Source organism: Protopterus annectens, chromosome 1.part1 (assembly GCF_019279795.1).
Source record: "Protopterus annectens isolate FY-2018-M chromosome 1.part1, PAN1.0, whole genome shotgun sequence".
NCBI classification, from domain to species: Eukaryota; Metazoa; Chordata; order Ceratodontiformes; family Protopteridae; genus Protopterus; species Protopterus annectens.
In genome coordinates this window covers 255,127,170-255,150,017 of record NC_056726.1, presented here as the reverse complement: position 1 = coordinate 255,150,017, position 22,848 = coordinate 255,127,170, and the positions used below count along the sequence as shown (strand labels likewise).

General features: G+C 39.1%; 1 protein-coding gene across 1 annotated transcript in view; it reads left to right on the top strand.

Moving 5' to 3' along the window:
* Window positions 1–22,848, top strand: part of FAM184A (family with sequence similarity 184 member A) — a 2,724,106-nt gene that overhangs the window by 1,805,543 nt on the left and 895,715 nt on the right. The window lies entirely within an intron of this gene.

Sequence of the window (22,848 nt, the reverse complement as noted above, 5' to 3'; positions counted from 1 at the left end):
CCATCACAAGTCTTGCATCTGCTAAGTGATTGACATAAGTGGCAAGAGACCATCCTCCCACTGCTTCTGAAGTGTTGCTGATATCTCTGTAGTCCAGGAAATTTTTTCTTTACAGATTAGATGTTCATCGTATTGATCTCTGCTGCAGCAGCCTTAGCTATATGGAATATATTTTGCAAGAAAGCCCGGAAGACAGATGCCTTTTCTTTTCCTTTGACAGGAATGTTCCTGTATTTTGTTCCATCCTTTCCACTAATTTCCAGGGTACTTCTGAAGATTCAGAAGGAATACTCAGTGATCATTGTGGTGGCTCCCTTCTGTCCCAGAAAACTGTGGTTCTCCCTTCTTTTGGAAATGGCCAGTTACCAGAAGCTTCCACACAGACTAGATCTCCTCACACAAGAACAGGGATGTTTAATACTCATCGACACCAATAAACTTCAATTGACTGTCTGGATCATGGGTTGTCATTTCCTTTTAAGCACTATTTTGCTGAGGACATGCAGCAGGTATTAATGGAGGCAAGAAAATCATATATTAGCAAATGGAAAAGGTTTTCTAGTTGGTGCCAACAACATAACCAGCACCCGTTCAAGGCTCATTGTTCTCTGGTTTTGCAATATTTGTATGAGTTACTATCCTATGGCACTTCTTATTACTCTATCAAGGTTAATTTATTGGCCATTTCAGCATGTCTGTTCATGGATCCTCCTCTTTCAATGCATTCTCATGTCAAAATGTTTTTGAAACAAGTTTTGCATAAGAGGCCTCCACAAAAAAATAGTGACCTGTCCTTGGAATTTTAATTTTGTGTTAGAGATGCTAACCCTTGCTCCATTTGAACCAGCTAGCCTTGCTGTCTTGAAGTTCTTAACATGGAAAACAGCTTTACTGATTGTTCTGTCCTATGCAAGAAGGGTATCTGAGTTACAGGCTCTTATGGTGAGTCATCCCTATCTCATTTTTTTCCACAGGGATAAGGGTGTCTTTTAGAACTTATTCTTCTTTTACACCTAAATTAGTATTTGAGTTTACTTTAAGCCAAAATATCCATTCCTCCATTTTCTTTCCTGAACCTAAAATGAAGGAGTAAAGGTACTCCATGCCTTGGATGTACACAGACACCTCAGGTACCTGTATTGACAGAACTAAATCTTTCAGATCTTCAGATCAGTTGTTCATTTCTCATGAAAGTAAGAAGGGACAACCTGTGTCAAAACAGACTATTTCTAAATGGTTATCTAAGACCATTAACTTTTGTTATAGTCATTGTAGCAAAACTGTTCCAGGCAGGGTCAAGGCCCACTCTTCCAGGGCCTTGGCCTCATCTGTGGCTTTTTCAAAAGGGTTGGATTCTAGATATATTCTAGAAGCTGCAACTTGGTCCTCGGTATATTTCACAAAGCACTATATGCTCGATTCCTCCTCAAGGTTTAGGTCAGATTTTGCAAGGACCAATCACCAGGGACTCCTGTATTCTTCTCCTTCCACCTCCCATGTTTAGTAAGCTAGGATAATCTCCCCTTATAGCTAAAGCTACAGCAGCAGTGATCAGTATGATGAACAAATTACAGTTGTGTAAGTAAACTTACCATAACAGCAGATGTTTGATTGAACACTGCTGCAGTAGCCACTCCCTCCCTTTATCCCCTTGTATTTTGGTATTTTGCTTATGCCAGGGTATGGTTATTTATTTTTTTGTTCTTCCTTGCATTGTCCTTTCAGGACTCAGCCTCCTTCTGTCTTTTGGCAGGATAGCTCAGATGGGATGGGTGCTTAAACTTGTCTTTTAGTCAGTCGAGCTCGAGCTGTCTGACAGTTTAGACATGTGGAAGTTGCCCTTCAGTTTTGGATGCTGGCCGGCTGTTATATCCTTGGCAGGATATAACCCATATAGCTAAGACTACTGCAGCAGTGATCATTCAAACATCTGTTGTTATGGTAAGTTTACTTACACAACTGTACTTTACTTTTCTTCATCAAGATTTTTTTGTCTTTACCATATTTGCCTTATATATGTTTTTTTTCTAATAGTACTAATTAATGACAAGAGCATAGCTGTCATATTGGTAATCAGATATGTTTGTAGTAAACAGGCAAGCACCGAAGGATTATTAGACTCAGAGCTTACTTTGAATGCAGACTATAATATGAAAAAAGATGAGTATTGTGCTAACTTAAAGCAAGCTAATAAAATAAGTAGGCTTAAGCTGTAATAGTCCTTCCTGATGGAAACATGTCTTTTAGTCCTCAGACGTGAAATGTAATTAAAAATATTTAAGTTAACACTTGGAACCAGCAAACGCAGGGGGAATTACCTAAATCATCCAAATGTGGTCTAATTCTTTAAAGAGAAAAGGGAATTCATGCCAACAGACTAATGGCCATCATCATTTTTTTCTTCAAAGGCTTGCACAACTTTTCTGGAAACTCCCAAGACAACAGTAATATGCAATCTACCATTTCACTGCCTTTGACATCTCTACTGATATAGCTGCCACTTATGTATTCACTAAAAAGGCATCTTTATCATAATCACGCCCACTACCAACTTCCTACTTATCCAGGATTCCCTTGGAGTCAAGGACTTAAAAGGTCTGGGTATTTATATGGTATACGAGCCTGTTATCAACAAAACTGAATCAAGTTTCATTTGATAAAAGGGTTAATTGCATTGTACAGACTGAGTTATGTCAGCACTGATATTAATTCAGAAACTGTCTTTAATTCATAATTACATTTAAGAAATTTCAAATATTGCCTTTGGAAATCAGTGTGTCTCAGTTTAGTTTAGCAGAAAAAAAGAGAACCTTCACAGGTACCAAAAAAGATTGCTGGCTATAAAAGCAAGAGAAGGAGGGGCACTTCTCTTCTTCCATCTGAGGAAGAAGAAGAAGATTTTAGCACTTCGAAAACATTATGCTCCTCAGTATAACCATGAAGATATGGTTCCCTATCAGAAGTAGGATTCCTAACTGTAAATCCTGCACCTTGGGGGCTTAAAGAATAATTGCTAAAAGACAGAGCAAAACACAGAAAAGTAAAAGATGTTGGCAGTCATAAACGGTCTCAACTCTCTGTCATCTTTGGTACCCACAACTATTACAAACAGTTACAGACAACACTAGAGTGATGTGTACATAAACAGGTGGACTGCATATATTACCATCTGTGTAGATTTGCTGTAGTAGCCTGAGATATAGCAGTTTGGCACAATCTCAGTCTACAGTCATCTTACATCCAGTCAGAGCAAGATGTGGCAGACAACTTAAGCAGGACCAGGACAGAGAAAAATTGCATCAAGTGGTCATCCAGGATTTGATTCAGCTGTCAGGAACACATCAGGAAGATCTTTTTGCCTCCATTTGCAATGCGCAACTGGAAAATTCTGTGCTAGGATTTCTTGCAAGAAGGCCTGGAAAACAGATGCATTTTCATGTCCATAGACAGGCATGTTCCTGTATGTGTTTCCACCCTTCCACTGATATCCAGTATATTCAAAAGGAATCTCCAGAGATCACTGTGATGACTCCCTTCTGGCCCAAACAACAGTGGGTTTTCCTGTCTTTTGGAAATCGCCAAGGGCAGTTGTCACAAGTTTCCTCACAGAATGGGCCTACACACACACAGGACAGTGGGTATTTGATACACACTGTCTTGAAGCAACTTCAATTAACTGCCTGGATAACAGAATTTTAATTCCTTTTAGCAACTATTTTCTGAGGACATGCAGCAGTTATTAATGGAAACAGAGACCTGCTCCTAGGAAATCTTATATTACTAAATAGAAAATATTTTCTAGTCAGTGCAGGTTAAGAACTAGGCCACTTTTAAGGCAACCGTTTCTCTGGTCCTACAATATTTGTGTGAGTTATTATCCTCCTGCCTTTGCTACCCCTCTGTCAGGGTTCATCTGGCAACCATTTCATCATGTCTGCCCATGGATCCTCCTTTTCAGGGCATTCCTGTGTTAAAATGTTTTTGAAAGGGGTCTGTGTACCTGTCAACCTAGAAACCAAGTGGTTTCCTCTTTCGGATCGTAGATTTGTTTTGAAGAAGATGACTCTTGCTCAGTTTGACCCAGTTCATGAGGCTGATTTGAGGTTCATACCATCGAAAATAGTTTAGTTACTTGCTTTGATTTCTGCAAGAAGAGTGTTTGATTTGCACGCTGTCATGATGAGTCAGTCTTGTCTCATGTTCCACAAATATATGGTTTCCTAAGAACTAATCCTTCATTTGTGCCTAATGTGGTTTCTTAGTTTACTTTGAGCCAAGCTATCCATCTCCTTCACTTCTTTCTGGACCCTATAAATGAGGGGGAATGGATTCTTCTTATTCAGAATGTCCACACAACTCATATATTACTTTGACAGAACTAAATCCTTCAGAAGCTCTGATCATTTGTTCATTTCTTATGAAGGTAAAAAAAAAAAACAGACAACCTGTGTCAGAGCAGACCGTTTCCAAATGGTTATCCGGTGCTATCTCCTTTTGTTATACTCACCATAACAAGTTAGTTCTAGGCAGGATTAAGGCACATTCTGCTAGGAACTTTGCTTCATCAGTGGCTTTTTGGAAAGGTGTGTACTTTAGAAGTATTCTAGAGACAGGAACTTGGTCCTCCGTCCCTACTTTTACAAAACAATACAAACTAGAATCCTGTTCCAGGTGTAGAGCAGGCCTTGCTAGTAGGATTCTACAGGGGCTTGTGGACCCTCAGGCTTCCTCTTCCCTGTCCATATAATCTATGGTATTCTACCCATATAGCTAAGGCTACCAAAGCAGTGATCAAATGACATAGTATAGCTGTGTAAGCAAACTTCCCTAACAGTAAATGTTCAAATGTTCACTGCTGCAGTAGCTGCCCCCTCCATTCCCCTTATTTTTTGCTATTTTATTTTTTGTTGCCAGGGTGTGAACATTGAATTTTATTTATCTAGATTTCTCCTGTTTCAAGCTGTAGCCTCCCATTTATAGTTGGTATGAAAACTCTGAATGGCCTGGTGCACATACCACTTATTTTCTACAGCGCTGCTTGAGCTGTCAATGATCTGGACACATAGAAGATGCCCTTATGCTTTGGAAGTTAGTCAGCTGTTATAGGCTCTTATATCCTGTTCAGGATATAACTCATATAGCTAAGGCTACTGCAGTAGTGATCATTCAAACATTTACTGTTCTTGCAAGTTTGCTTACAGAACTCTACTTTATCTCAGATAAGTACCCCAGGAGGGAATTTTCAAGCAGCCAATCCTCAAAGAAGGACTCATCTAGGCTTCTCATGCTCCCCTGATCTCCTCATCCATGTTTACCAGGTCCAGCTGGAGTGTTGCCATCATCAGTTAGGATTGGATGATGATGATGACATATCTCAAGTCTCAAATAGACATGGGCATCATCCTGTCCCCCATTGTTTCTAGGACAGATTGCATTGGCCAACCAACACCAATTCCTACTGCTCCTTCCCTAGCACATGTCATGGTGTTGGTGGTCTCATTGCTGTCTGCTGTTCTGCGGCATCCTTCTAAGCACAAATTGAATCCCAGCCATCAGTGCCGACGTTGCATCTGACCCACTCAACACCAATCACTTCAGAGCCAAGTGGGTCTTGTCACCAAATCCTTGGCACCAAGTCCTGAAATCTGCACTTGGCACCAATTGACTTTGTGCTATGGAATGTTAGTATCAGGAGGTCTCTTGTCAGACCTGTCTACCATGTCCTGTTTAAGGATAGTCAGTTCTGATGGGAGTTTTCTCTGGGCCATTCAGTTCTGCATCAAAATTCAAGATTTTTGAGACATATTTTGTTGCAGAAAAGGGATGTACCATCTACCTTATCTCCCCCCTTAAGCACTGGAGTATCTGAGCCCTTTAATTCTGATCAGTGACCCAAAGGACAAAGCAGCACTGAGTGCCTCAAATCCTACCCTCCAGAAAGGACCTCTACACATTTCTTGGTCTGTGTTCATTGTCCACGTTGGAGTGAATGGCTTGAAACATACCTCCCTGGACTACATGAAAAGAGACATGGAAGAGCTCTCAGATCATGTGGCCCAGGCAGGTATGACCCTAGCCCTGAGTAGCATCCTGCCTTCGCCCAGAATGATACCACAGTTGTTTGCTTTTCGGCTATTTCCCGGTAAGGGGTCACCACAGCGGAACTCCGGTCCATTAATGATTGGCAGTAGATTTTTACGAAACGCCGAGGTGCCAGCTCGACGCCCAACCTTCAACGAAGGCATGCCTATTTACGCACGCATGTCTTTCGAACACTACCCAACCGCGGGGAGGACATGCAGACTCCACACAGAAGGCACTCCCAAGCCAAGCCGAGAATCAAATGGGAGAACCTCTTGCTGTGAGGTAACAACGCTACCACCGTACCACCGTGGCACCAGAATGATACCACAGTATAAGGACAAAGTGATTGACTTCAACAATTGGCTTAAGTTTCTGGTGTCATTCAAAGGGGATCCAGAATCTGTCTGCCTGGGATGACATGATCGACAGACCATGATGCTTTGCCAGAGATGGTCTGCACTTGTCGCCCTTGGGATTCAGGTTACTGGCTAAGGCTCTTGCCACCCCTATAGTGCCTTTTTTAGGCAAGGCTCAAAGGACAAAACCACCACCATAACAGATATAAGCATGCAAAATCTGAAGGTAATGCTACTCAATACTGGAAGTCTAAACCTCAAAATGCACTCTCTCGAGGCACTTCTAAAAATGGAGAACATTGATATCTGTGCAGTAACTGAGACCTGGTTCAAGGCTCTAGAGAACACCCCTGCAATACCAGACTGCAACTCTTACCACATGTTTTGGCCACCAAACCAGGACCAAAACACTAAAGGCAGAGAAGTGTCCATATTCACCAAGGATATTCACACCTCCAGGCTAGTTGCCCAACACAATGCATCTGAAATTCTGCAGGTACAACTGATACTAGGTAAGACTGCAATCCAAATTATAGCTTGCTACAGATCTCCCGCCATGCCCCAAGATTCACACTACATGTTTTTAAACATACTGGAAAATATTAAGATACAATCAAACACCCTAATACTGGGTGATTTCAACTACCCTACAATTAATTGGGAAAACTATTCGGGTGCCAACACCTTAGCCCAACGGTTCTTGGAATTCATAAACTCCAATGACCTGGATCAACTAATCCATAGTCCCACCAGGGGCTCAAATATCCTAGACCTGGTCATTACCAACATGAGAGATCAATGCTTCATGCCAGTGGTCACACCCTTGTTGGTCAGGTCTGACTATAAGCTAATCACCCTTGATGTCCACATCCCACCCCCACCCCACCCCCAGTAGGGAAACCTCCATAAATAAACTTCTCCAAAGCTAACCTCATGCTACTCAAGTCAGATGTGGCAAACTTCAGATCACCCATGCAGATGGGAACTGAAAGTTCGACTGCTGAATCCTACACTAAGGCACTGTACGAGCACATCTACTCATGCATGAATCGTGCCATTCCAAATAGAATCAAGATGCTATCCTCCAAAAAAAAGAAGCCAATCTGGTGGTCCCCTGCCATAAACAAACTATACAACAGAAGGAAGAAACTGTTGCAGAAAAGAAGAAAATCCCAGGATGCAAAATACTCCCTTAACTGCCTCAGTAAGAAGCTGAGATCCCTCATAAAATCCTCCAAAGCTAGTTATGAAAATAAAATTGCCAAGGATTCCAAGGACAACTACAAGGCATTCTACAGTTATGTCAAGAATCTAAATGGCAATGCTCAGATCTGTTCTGCTACAACAGAATGGCATTAAATATACTGATCCCAAGGATATTGCCAATATCCTGGCAGATCGATTCAGTGCCAACTTCACCCCCCTCTCACCCCCTAAAGGGCCTAGCTCAATACCAAAAGATTGCCAAATTCCAGTAATCACAACCACACAGGTAAAAAACGTACTCTCCAAAGCTAAGAATACAGCATCCATGGGACCATACGACATCCCGGGCTGTGTACTACATGTCAACTACAAAATGAACTGGCACCTCACCTAAGTGTCATGTTTAATCATAGCCTCACCTCAGGCTTCGTGCCCAATGAGTGGCACACAGCTACAGTTATCCCACTCCACAAGGGGGGATCCACCTTGGATCCTGGGAACTATCATCCCATCAGTCTGATGAGCCTGATCTGCAAAGCCATGGAATGCATTATCATGGAACATATAAACAAAGACATTGGCAACCTTCAAACGCTGGACCCCACCCAGTTTGGTTTTGCAAAGGGCCAATCTTGTCTCCTCAACCTGACTGACTTCTTCGAATCAGTATCCAGAGCTGTGGATGAGGGTAAGGTGGTCCACACAGCCTATCTGGACCTCGCCAAGGCCTTCAACACCATCCCCCACTCTGGAATCATAGATAAACTTACTAAGCTGGGCATTAATCCCTACATCACTCGATGGGTTGCCAACTGGCTTACTGACAGAACCCACACTGTAAAAGCAGCCGACTCAAAATCCAGCTCCAGATAAGTGACAAGTGGAGTACCTCAGGGTTCAATCGTGGGACCGCTCTTGTTTGGCATCTACTTCTCTGAAGTACAGGGCAGCACTAAGGGACTCTGGCTAACAAAGTTCGCAGATGACTGCAAACTGGGAGCCATTACTGAATCCCCAAATGATGTGGATATTCTAAAAAAGGGCCTTACAGAAACAGATGCTTGGTGTCAGAGCCATGGGCTCAAGCTCACTGCCAAGAAATGTATAGTTATCCCCTTTGAGAAAAACCATGTACCCATGAATTACCACATAAGTGGCAGTACACTAAACACCAAAAGTGTAATAAGGGACTTAGGGACACAAGTGGACAGTGGTCTCACCTTGGATAACCACATCGCCACAACAGTCAGGAAATCCTTCTATGTGGCACACCTCATCATTAAGGGCTTTTCATCCAGAAAAAAGGAGGTCATTGTCCCACTGTACTCATCCCTCATTAGACCCATTATAGAGTACAACGCCCCGTTTGGTATGTACCTCACAAGACATCTGCAACAACTGGAACGGCCACAGAAATATGTCACTAAAAGAATCACAAGCCTAAAGCAGATGCCCTATGCTGACCTTCTAAAAAACTCCAACTATACTCTGTCACATATCACCTGCTCAGAGGCAATCTCTGCTTAACATACAAGGCCATGTCAAACCCAGAGCTGTTGGACATGCTACACTTAAAGAAATCTCAATCCCTCAGAGCCACATGCTCCAGGGATCTAAACCTGGTCATCACAATGAACAAAACATGCTGGAGGGATAGGTTCCTGACCCAGAGACTCTGGAATAGACTGCCCATACATGTCAAGCTGAGCGCCTCTTTGGCCCTCTTCAAAAAGTACCTTGACGAGTGGATGGGAGATGGGAAATTCACCCCAGGGATCATGTCAATCACCCTGTTAGACAAGGGACCAGGGAAGTAATAGCCAGGGAATTGTATCGGCCCTAGGGCTGAAAGCCTAGTACCAACCTATGAACCTAAGACACCCTCAAAGTTTCTAGGAAGCGTACATTTATGAGGAGATGCATAGAGTCACATGCACCTAACATTAACCGCAGTGAAGGAGAAGGTTCTCCATGTCTCCTCCTGAAGACCCCAAGTTTGGGGAAGTCTTGGAATTGGTGTTGCAGAGGGATACTTGGCTCACAGATACCTTTTTCCAAGATAAGAAGTCTTATTGAGGCATTCAGGTCTGCCCCTTTTACATCCTGGGTTGTCCCTCCTGCAGACCAAAATGACCAATCATGTGGTGGAGACAGCATGGTGAGAGCCTGATGTTGGTGAGCCTATGTACCCCACAAACCTGACAAGGCTTAATACCCACCCAAGGGCAGACCACTCTTGTGGATTCCATTATTGTGGCAGCAACCACTAAGAAAGAGCTTTCAGAGGAAAGCTTCATGTCCATCCTCATAACATGGAGTTCAGAACAATGGACCAAATGTGGAAACAAGCCTACTCTTTAAGAACATATTCCCTTTGGGCACAGAATTACATAACCCACATGAGGGGGTTCCAGAGAGAACTGGCAGAGCAAGCACTTGATTCACTGTGAAGACCTCCCAGTCCTGACATCAGGAAGCAGCTTGAGTCACAAGTAGCTACTATGCTGTCTATTACAAATCTCTCCATGAGACTGCTTTTACAATGCAGAGGATTTAGTGATCATAACAGTAAGCACCAGTATTGCCTTCATGCCTGGTCACATCTTTGTGACTTGTGGACAACTTTAAGGTGTCCTTAATAAATGCCTCTTGTGATGGGACTGCATTGTTTAATCCTATAGTCAAACAGAATTTGCTGACGAATGAGCAGGAAGGAAGACCCTCTCAAATGTCCTCTTCCAGGAACCAGAAGGATATCAAGGCACTCTTGTTTCAAAGACCAAAATTTCTCCCATTTGATTCTTTCTCAGAGACCTCCCAAGGGGATATTCGACCTCTCCATAGAGGCAGAGTTGATCTGTAAAAGCAAGGCTTCAGGGGTCCTTCCCCTGGGAAGGCCCCTATGACACTGAAGGCTTACCCAACTGCTACACTCTGAATGTGGACAGATGTTGGCTGTCTTTTCACCTGGAGTCATGGATAGTCATCATGCAAGACAACTGAGTGAAGAGCATCATACCAAGAGGCTACACAATTCCTTTTAAAGTCTGTTCCAATAGTCATCCTCTCCTCTCCTCTACCAGATTTACTACCCCCAAAAAAGTGAGCGACAGCACATGAAATCTTCCAGCTCCTTCTAAAAAGAGCCATCCAGGAAAGGCATCTCTTCCAGATTCATTTTAGTTCCAAGAAAATGAAGGACCTCAAGCTTATTTTAGAATGAAGTGGTGTAAACCTCTATGTAAAAAAGACAAAGTTATGGGTGGTCAAAGTGCATTCATTCCGTCTGAGATTCAATGTGCTAAGTAGACCTTTAGGATGCTTATCTTCAGACAAAGATCATGAAGTCACTCAGTAGATATCTCCTCTTCCAGCGGGATCAGACCCAATTATTACCATTTCTGAACATTGCCCTTCAGTCTCACCACAGCCCCCCCCCCCCCCCGAGTGTTCAAGTACATGTCAGTAGTTACAGCTCATCTCAGGCTGAAACAGTTCTGCATGTTTCTATACCTAGATGACTGGTCCCTTGTTCCCACAACAAAAGCTCCCTTATCTCTACAAGAGACTATTTGCTTCATTTGTGTCTGTCCTTGGTCATTTCAGTAAATTGCAAAAACTCACTCAGAGCTTACAATTCATTGGTTGGCAGTTGAGCATGAGCTTAAAAACAACTTAGTAACACAAACAACATCTTATAAACTTTTACTGTACAATTCTTGATAAATAGCAGTCGACATGACTCTATAAAAAATAAATATTGCAACATACATCATTCATTTATGGTTTACATACACACTGATCTCTGTCACACACACACACACACACACACACACACACACACACACACACACACACACACACACACACACACACACGCCTCATTTTCAAGCTACTTTAGCTGACTTTACCTCCAGCCTTTCTAGTATTGCAAGCCATAGGTATGATGGCTACATCTATCAATCTTAGTCCCACAAGCCAGGTTTCACATGAGAATATTACAGTGGACCTTCAATGTCCAATGGTCTCAGTATCTACACCCTCTTAATTATCCCATTCATCTTTCATCAGTCTGCAGACAACTCCTGATCTGATAAATACAGTCATCCTCATTACCAGCAGGACAACCATTGACACTATCCCTCCCGTCTGTCACAGTGACTATGGATGCCTCTTCCTGGGGTGAGGACAGGAATTTCAAGGAAGGGAATGGTCCAAGGGACATGTTCTGAACAAGTGGCTCATCTTCACATCAGTATCCTGGAGATGAGGGAGATCCTGCTAGTGCTGCAGGCACTGAGGTACTTCTTTCCCAGGGTGTCATCTCGATCCACACGGGCAACACCTTCATAGTGTGATACAAAAAAAAGTAAGGGGAATCTGAACATACCCACATTTTCAACAGACTATGATGGTATGGCAATGAGCAGTGCATATTCCAAGTTGGAACAACCTCCTAACAGTCAGGCTCAGTCCTCAACCATTGCACTTTGATGTTTCACAAGTGGTCCCTCAATTGTTCAGTAGCAAAGATGATTTTTCACTACTCAGTCCAGCCTTGTTGCAGACTCTTTGCATATCCAACAAATATCAGTTACAGCAGGTACTTTGCCCTAATCCCTCCACAGGGATGTTCTTGTCCATCCTTGGCCACCTAGACTCGTTTATGCCTTCCCTCCTTTTCCCCCCATGGCAAATTTTTTAAAAAAGCATCCTTGTGCAAGACCTCAGTTAGCCTCATTGCACCTTTTTGTTCCAGGCAAATTTGGTTCTGAATGCTGTGACCTCACTTCAAGAAACAGCCCTGACTACTAGATTCCAACCCATATATCTTGTCTCACCCATCCAGGAAGCTTCACCGAGACATTTCCTCTCTGAAACTAACCATATGATTTCTCCAGTTCCACTAATGGCAAATAACTCTTCCTTTTCTTCAAGGTTCATTCAGATCTTGTTATCCTCACAAAAAAAGACTACTGGAACAAGTTACAAGAATAAGTGTAAAAGATTTTTCATTCTGGGCTATATCACAAGGACTGGGCCCCTTCTTGGATAACCTACCTTCAGTCCTTCATTTTCTAGCAACTTTGTATGATTCCGGTTCAAGATTAATTTGGCAGTTATATCTAACCTTCAACAAGCATTCAGTTCCACATTTAATTTTGTTATGTCTACAAAGAAAATATATATTTTTTAATTTTTGTAGTATCTCCACCTAAATAAATAAGCACCCATCTGATACTTGAAACACAAGAACTGAACTGCTTTTTAATAAGGAGAAATTTTTGGAATCCCTAACATTTCCTAATTCATCAGACATTAAAGTGCTTGAACAAAGCCACTCTCTGGTTTAATCATTCCAAAGTAAACTCTGCCATCCATTTCTTTATCTCATTAAGGAAGACTCCTGGGTTGTAAAGCCAGAAAAGATGCCCTAATTAAAGTAGAGTACAGCAAACACTTTATTACAGTATAAGGCTGGATTCATTAAAATTAAGTAAAACTGAATACCTACAGGTCTGCGTCTTTACAGCATTTAAAATTTTATTAAAGTTGTTTTACAAGGCCATATTCAGTAAAATCAAGTAAATATTTTAGAGAGTGAAATCTCTAATCTTAGAAATGAATTAATAAGTCCAAGTCACACAGATATTTGTTATATTTCACTAAACTAACCACTGTTTTACTGTGTTCATGTTACACAGTAAAACAGTGGCTAGTTTAGTAAAATATAACAAATATCTGTGTGGCGCGAACACAGTAAAACAGTGGCTAGTTTAGTGAAATATAACAAATATCTGTGTGACTGTGTTCATATTACACCCATAAATCACACTAAAACTCTCAAAAAGGTCAAACAGTACTGAGGCATCTCATTGAAGCTAGACTAAGGTCAGTACCAAAGCATCAGTGAAAAGTGTCAATTTCATCTACATTTCTCCATTTGTATTTCCATATTTATGACTGCCTAATTTTAATTGCTAGGAGTGCCAAATATAATGCATATGATGGGGTGACAGAGCTCCCCTGACTTGCTCCCCTAAATAAACAAAACTCCACTGACAAATTGATATCTTGACCTGAACCAAAAAATGTATATGTTCTCTAACTTGGTCTCCTAAATTGTAAGAGAAAACTCATCCTTGTTGTAAGACTGAACAGTTAACTCTAGCCAGCTCTAACAGACATTTTTTTCTGCTTTCAGAGTAGGAATAGTTAATGATTGCTTAGTACTCTGCACATCTTATATTAAATGTCTGCCATCTCTATAAACCCACATTGATCCAAATGAATTAAATCCAGCAAAACATTGGTCTTTGTCCTAGATATTACACACACACACACACAAAATTGTATAGTCATGATTCAGTACGTAATGGGTCTGTATAAGGAAAACAGTAGTGAGCTCTTCCCGCTTATAATATGACTGTTGTCAGCGCATTCTGTCAGGAATCTGGCACAGATTGTTGCTGAAGTATTTTGTTTATAAATTGAAGCAAGACATTAAGGATTGGGCAATGCCTAATCTCCCAGATTCTGTTACTATGCCTCCCATACACTGGAATTACCTTGAAGCTTGTTTTTAAAACCTATTGAGTTATTCCAGTGTGGCTGGCTGCATCACCTGCCCAGCCTGGCCGTCAGTTGTAAAAGTAGTAATTGATCAATATAAACCTTAATTAACATAGGGCAATTGGGAGTGCAGTAAAACCCCCTAAGGACTTCAGATTTATTTTGGGAATGATTGAGAATGCCTTCTATAGTATGTTTGTTTATTTTGAATACCACTCTTTCAGCATTTTGCTGTCTAAGCCAAACTATTGAAGATTTCTACACTCCAGAAATACTAATTTCAGTGTACTGGGAGCTTAAGTGGACATCCTCAAAATGGTAATCATCTGCTTTCAGTTTCTCTCATCATTCCAATTTATCTGGGAGATTTTGACAGTTTGAACCAGAGAAGTTTAACCTCACTTACATGTGCCTGTATTTGTCTCTCCCTCTGTTGCATTTCCCTAGTATGTTTAATGATTAATTTTTTTACATCATTTTCCAACATTCCCAGTTCTCCCTATTATACCTTTTAACTGTTGTAGTTGTCTTCTTAACCTGATTACTCAATAGGTAGAAAAGTGCCAGTGATTCCCCATTTGCATTGGTAAGTATATGGGGCCATGGTCAGAAAACATTAATGAACCCACTTCATATTCCATTATTTTATATATAGTCCTGCAGGCATTTGCATTCTGTCTGCCTTTGACCATTCTTTAAGCCTGGGTAAATTGTATATGAACCCTGTTTTCCATTTGTTTTGCTCCACCAATGTCCCGCTATCTATTAAATACCAGTATTTAGTATGGCATAGAAATATTTTTTAACCCGTATTTTTTATTCTGGGACTAGTATCGACACTGAACCCACTAGTTATTAAATTCTACTTCCCAGAAAGGAGCAACAGCCACTATTGGAAAGCTATTATCTGTAGCAAAACTCTTATTACATGCCTTATATTTGTCTTTTTGCTAAGTAGTCAGGATCCAGTCCTTCAGCCTCTACATGTAATGCAAATCCTCTGACAAGAAGTAGCACCCCTTCCCATCTCCTTGTTCCCGTATAACTGGCACTTGTCCCCCCCCTCAATTAGGTAACACTTTTTGCATAAGTCTGCACTTACAGTATCACTTAAACAAGTCTCTCGAAGATCTATTACCAAAGACATATCATTTTGTTAATAACATAACTATATCTCATTTAAATTGGTAAGTCCATTAACATAACAGTTCATAATATGAATGTGTTATCTTCTGTAAGTAAACCACCCCCCATGACTCCTTAGTCATGCAACTGTCTGAGTGGAAGGTACTCTCGGTCACAATTTAGTAACACAAACAACATCTCAAAAACTTTTACTTTACAATTCTAGATAAATAGCAGTCGCCATGACTCTATAAAAATAAGTATTGCAACATACATCATTCGTTTATGGTTTCATTTAGCTCAAAATAGCAGCTAGTTTTAAAATAACATATCTCATCTGTCACCTGTTCTTCAACTCTTTACATACCTTCAAGCAAACAAAAAAACACCATAACAAAAATACTCAAGAGATTCAAATCATTAACATGATAACATCTGAATAAACATAATTGAATCAGGTTTAAACATAATTGAAACAAGGTTATGTATATATGTATATATATATATATATATATATATATATATATATATATATATATCTATACAGTAGTGGCCTAAAAATAAGGCCACTTCAATTTTTTGACCAATATTGCCTGTTTCTTGTCTTTTTGCTTTACAACAATTACCGTAGATGCTTTCAGCCTAAGAAGCAAATGTTTATTGAAAAACAGAAAAAGACAAAATTCTACACATCTGTCAATATTTGCTAGGATTTCTCCAGTTCTTCAGCTCAGCCTTGATACGAGATGGCATGCTGTGAACCAGTTATTTTCAGTATTCCAGTGTGATCTCAGCCACCCAAATGTGTTTGATGACATCTTTTAAATCCTTTTCGGATGTTGGCCGATGTGCTCCCACTTTCTTCTTGATGATATTCCAGCAGTTTTCTATGACATAGAGATCTGCTAAATTTGATGGCCAGTTTGGAAGGAGCCGAATGTGGTTGTCGGCAAACCATTTCTTGACTGTCTTAGCTGTATGGCATGGAACAGAATCTTGCTGAAATATTATTATTCCAGAAATGTTCATATAGATTTTTACTTTTGTGTTCAGCACAGAAATATACTTTGCAGCACTCACTTTTTCACCTTTGTCGAATATGTGAATTCCGCAATGCCCTTTAGCTGAGACTCCCCATACAATAATGGATGAAAGATGTTTGATTGTCTTGTGTACTTTGGAGTCAGGCATTTACCAACAGGATGTATCACATAATTGTAGCCTGCCCCTTGCACTTGCTGAAACATACTTTCATCAGCAAACAGCACTTGTTCCCACCACTCTGCAGCCTTATCTTTCAAGGCACGACAAAACTTTATCCAATCTCAAAGGTGCTTCAGTCTCATCAGCATTTGCTTAGCCAGTCTTCTTGCCACCGGATTAAAATCTTCTGCTAGACATCATCTAACTGTTTTGGAACTGATATTAATTCCATGTTCTTTAACCCAATGAGCTATTCGAACAGACAAAGTGCAAACACTTGATGTAACAGTGCTCTTCAGACATCTGTCATTTCTGAGTAATTTTTTGCGATCACAGCCACAGTTAGCACGATGTGTTGCACCACTCAAATGAGTGCTATTTTGTGCTCCACAATGCGAAATAGCCAAATGTTTAGCAACATTGTGTTGGGAGGAGTGCAGTGTTATAACTTGTCCCTTTATAAAGTTGCTTAAATCATGCTTTATACCCATTATAACCAATGTAGATCATGTACATAAATTTATCAATTCTCATACAATTTTCAATAAAAATTGCTGCAGACAAACAAAGCTGTGTAAACAAGAAACAAAGATACTCTAAGCAATCAAAAAAGTGAAGAGTATATATACATGTAACATAAAATTAACATATTGCGAACATTACATTTTGTTGAAAACCGATTGCTGGCCTAATTTTTTTGGCCGCTACTATATATATATATATATATATATATATATATGGGTCTACCTCACATCATTGAAATCTCACATCATCGAATACGAAATCGTTGAGACGAGAATATCAAAATTCCATTTCAATGAACCAGCTGAACAACGAAGATCTTCCCAGGGTAACCAACCTGTTGTACAAGACAGTGAACTTTGCCCTTTTCCCACCTGTAGTACAGTCTCAGAGATGGTGTATTTAGTTAGGTAGTATGGGGGGCATAGCCCCCCAACTTGGTGGGTTAGGGATGATGCGGTTTAGGTTTTATTTCTTTTTGGATAAGTATTTACTTACCCTGGGAAGATCTTCATTGTTCTGCTGGTTTGCAAAAATGGTATTTCGATATTCTCATCTCAATGATCTAGTATTCGACGATGTGGATAATATATATATATATATATATATATATATATATATATATATATACACACACACACACACACACACACACCCACAGGGTTGGAATACCTGTTCATAATCTATCACCACTCTGTTGTCTTTGGTATTAGCAAATATTTTAGCTGAAATACAAAACTGTTTTATAAAACAAGTGCTCCCCCTGCCCACAGAAAGACAGAACTGTGGAAGGTCAACAGATGTATACTTCTGTAACACTGTCTTATAACACTCAGGTATACCACTGTCCAGTCAATAACTTCCATGTCACTTTGAAAATCGATATCTACTTTATCAATGTCATATTTGTTTGGTGGTATAGTGAATGTCATCATTACAATAACACAATGATATTGCAGGAGTAGTGCAGTATGTGTATGTCTACAATCAGAATACTAAAAATAAAGTTGAAAACTTGTGCTACGGAGTAAACATAAACATAACCAGCTAGGCTTTCTGCTAATAGACATTATGTCTATTAATCATCTTGTAGAAAAGAAAGTAAAAGCAGAACAAGAGCAAAGAAGTAAGAGAAAGGAGGAACAAAGAAACAAATTGCTGTCTTTAATGCCACTGTTCATTTTATAAAAAAAAAAAAAATAGTTTGAAGGGTATGAACTTGTAGTATGAGAGGACAAACTCCAGGATGAGCTTTGGTTTAAATATGTTAGCCTGCTAAAAGTATCCATATAAGTACAGAGGGCATATTACAGCTCTTTTGCCATATAACAATTCAGTGGTTCAACGGTTAGCGCGGTCTCACAGCAAGAGGCTCTCCGGTTCGATTCTTGGCAGGGGTGCCTTCTGTGGAGAGTCTGCATGTCATTCCTGTGTTCACATGGGTTTCCTCCCACATTCCAAAGACATGCCTCTGGAGCGTTTCTCCCCAGGCCTCTGCTGAAAGTGGGCTCAGTCCCAATCAGACTTTCCCAGTAAACAAATGTTAGATATATAATATATATATATATATCTTATTCCCATCAGATTGACATATCCAACATTAGTTCAAACATATCTTAAAGATGGAACCTTCTAAGGAAATTCTGTGAAAGCAAGGCACCTTTAAACGTTATTGCAATATGTGTAACTTTTCATATAATGGGGCATTTTATTTTTATTCCAGTACTAGTAAATCTTATATGTCCCCAGGGTTCTTTACCTACAATCGTACCTATCTGATTTATGTAGCCTCAAGAAGCATTTGTGAGGCATTTTGTGTAGACAGCACTACCAGACATCTCAGGTGCAGGGTCTTTGAGAGTATACATGGTGTTAAGAGTGAAAGTTATTTTACTGTTCTGTATAGAAATTCCACAAAGTGTAACAATTTCAAAAAAACTTCAGTGTCATATGAGTGGATGTAAGGGGCGGCAAAATGAAGTCATTCTTAATTACTTTGAATACAATCAGCAGTTAGAACTTGATACAAGGAAGTTTTCAGGCATGAACATTAGCATGAATTTCAATGTTATTTGACAAGTATGTTGCTCAAAAATAAGTGTTAATATGTCCAGTGTTTTTCTTTTTTTCAAATTACACATATAAATTCAAGATTGAATTGTGATTTTATGTAAGTAATTTTTGTTATTAGAATACTTCTGCTGCAGTGTTCTTATCATAAGATCAAATTCATTGTTATTTCCTTGGAATTTTCAGATTAATTGGTCTGCTGAAATCCTTGTTAAATACAAATAAGATGAAAGTGCATAATCAGTTTATTGGAGTCATTTTAGTTAAGTTATTCTGTTTTTTTTTTCTGACACTTTCTTCCACTGGGTGCTTTATTTTATTTATTTATTTGTATTTTGTTTTGTTATTTCATGGCTTCTTAAAATTCTTTGTAATTAGTTCTTTCAATGTTTGAAATACTAACTTACCTAATTCTGGGCATCAGCTATTATGAAAATAATAAGTTCAATGAAGTGCGAATGCATGGCTTAGTGAATTTTCTTGCATTTTTTTTATATGCATAATATGTTCAGCGCTTGTTATTGTGCAGCATTTCAAAGATGCACGTTTTTATGCTTTGATTAATGCATATTTGACATAGTATACAAGTTCTTTACATGAAAAGAATTTCATTATAGCCTTCCCACACCCATACATTAAAAGTAACAAAACTTCATGAATAATAAGATTTAATTACATTTGTAGAAAAAGAATAATAATTAAATCTTTCTATTAACAGTAAAAGATAATGAGTCATAAATATTATTCCAGGTGCTTAATAACTTTCGGGATTATTGAATCCAGAAATGAAACTTTATATTTTTAACCAAAATTCCAACAAAGTAATACAAGTATGTTAAGGAATTTAAAAAGCGCAACTACGTTTGCTTGCTGCTCTATTGCAATTTTCAATATAGTACATAAAATCTTAGACAAGTGAAGTATATGATCATTAACTAACAGCAGAAGGTTTTATGCCTCTAACTGCTAGCTTCATTATTATCATAGTGACTAACGTGAAGAATATTTACGGTTCTTAGGCTTTGCACACCAAGGACAACCGTAAAAGTAAATTAGCATCCCAACATTTTTCCTTTCATTTTTCAAAACAAAATAATAATAAAATAGGTTTTTGACACCATTTTTAATCATTGTTTTAGAAAATGATACATGTATATGCAATATTCTTCTTGCAAATGTTATAGGAGCTAGTAATAATTCAGTAGACTGCAAATAAGAAGCATAATGAAATTTAAGTTAGTCAGTATGTGTAATGAGCCAGAGCCATAGTAGTGTGTTGATAGTATGATGCAGAAAAAAACTGATGTTTTACAATAGATTTAAAGACCTGCATAGTTACAGAAAAAAATAAGTACCTTATAAAAGGAGAAAATATAAGCATTTATAATTATCATTTTTTTCACTTTTCACTATTTGGACAACATATAAATACTTGGATCCAAGTCATATTTTATTGAAAGGTTAATGCTTTAAGAGATTACAGACTTCTGTTCATTTTTTTTTACTTGAGGTCAGTAATATGTTATTAGCAAGTTTAAATCCTCTTGAAAGAAAAGCAAACAATATTTAAAAATTTGAATTATATGAGTAGTTAACATAATTAATTAAGGGTTTGATTTGTTATTGAGTTATTTCCTTTCAGAGTGCAAAGTTTGATTCCATCTGTCACAAAAGGAGATACTGTCAGCATAGCTATCTGGAATTTTGTAAATAATTCTATGTAATTTGTGAATATTAAAATGATCTATATAAGATTGTTGTGTTACAACTGTATTCGAACTGTATGTCATGTGTATGTCAAACTGCTGGTACAGAAGTGTATGTTGAAAAGGTTTTAAGTGCTGTTTGAAGTGTAACTACAATGTGCCCTACTGGAATAGAACAGAAATGTACATGCACTGTTGTAACTGTTTAAATATATATATTTTAACAGTGAAAACTGTAATACAGGAGGTTAACTTCAGAAAAATAGCTAAAATTAAGTTGCTTTATGGCTATGCCATAAAAGATGGTATCTTTCAGTTTCAATGCAGCAAGGAGAGACAATGTCTAAAACTAGGGAGCTGTCTGTATTGTCTTCAGAGTGAAGTAAACCTGTGCCATCCTTTCCCAGGTGTGTGTGTGTGTGTGTGTGTGTGTGTGTGTGTGTGTGTGTGTGTGTGTGTGTGTGTGCATGTAAATCAAATCTCAAAGTGTGTGTGTGTGTGTGTGTGTGTGTGTGTGTGTGTGTGTGTGTGTGTGTGTGTGTGTGTGTGTGTGTGTGTGTGAGTGTGGGTGTGGGTGTGTGTCAGCTAGATGGGTAGGGACACAAAGCACTGGTTGGACATAGAGGGTGCTGGAGATCATGGCTTGGCCATTCAGCTGAGATCTCAACTCTATAGCAGTGTCAGTGGGGAGTCTTACTCTGGATCCAGAGAAAGAGGGAGAAAACAGCCCCACACTGACTGTGTTCTCTGTGTGCGCTTAAGGGAAATTGCGCTTGATGCAGAGAGTTGCATCTGGAAATACTGTGTGTGCCTGTCATCCTCCCAGTGTATGTCCCCCACTGTTGCCAATGATGAAGATTGAGCCTCTTTGATTACTGGTCCAACGGTGGGTCATCACACCATCTCCATTATTTCTACTTACTGTGTAATTTTGAGCAAGATACTTAACTAAACTGAGACATAAGTTATAGGTTCAAAGCCTTTCTTGAGCAAGTGCAGAGATTATGTCAAGAGTAAATGTCTATAATGATCAATCTGCTTCCTTATTTAGTAGAAGCTGTCATCTAAGTATGAATTCTGAATTACAATTTAATTGATTGATTATGTTTAAAAATTAAGTGGCAATTAATTGTATTCTTCTTGTACTAATCCAAGTCTTAATTTGAGTTTTGTTTGTGCTTAAATCAAAAGATGGAGTAGACATTTGTATAGAGCTGAAATACAAGTATTGACTGTTTTGTACTTTTTCATGTAACTGTGTTTAAACTGAGTTCTCTAATAATGTATTTGTATCACAAAACATCATTATGTAATGTAGAGTCTGTGTTTGTGAAATATATCCTGCATTTTGTGAACTGTTTGTAAATATTTCTGAGTATTAGCAAGACTTTTTTAAATTGTCTTAGGCATTGTTTGTATTTTTAGTTGTTGGACTAAAGCATACATGCATTATGGGAGTGCTAGTACTTTAGATCAGGATACTCACTTCTCCAGCCTGTAAGAATATTTATTTATTTTATTTAACATTTGTTTAGTCTGACTTGGACAGAGCCCATTTTCAGAGGAGACCTAGGGAGAAACGCTCCAGACACGTCTTTGGAATGTGGGTGGAAACTGGAACACCTGGAGGAAACCCACGTGAGCACAGAAGGCACCCCAACCAAGAATCAAACAGGAAGAGGCAATAATGCTTACCGCTGCACCACCCAATAAGTGTGTTTGTGTATATTGTGTGTGCACATATGCAGATCTGCAGTTCCACTGTCCACTAAACATGACATCAAAGGAAGAAAGAAAAGAATAGAGGAACACTTTGCATTTGGAACTTTTGAATTTTAATAGAGATGCTTTGCTTACAGACACAGATATGACATAAAACTTATTTTAGATACTAATGCATTACTTTTTACATGAGACTTTCAGTTTCACAGACTTTTCATAACAAACCACTTTTTTCCTAGCTACCTTATTCTTATTCTCATGACCTAATGTGCAGTGAGTGA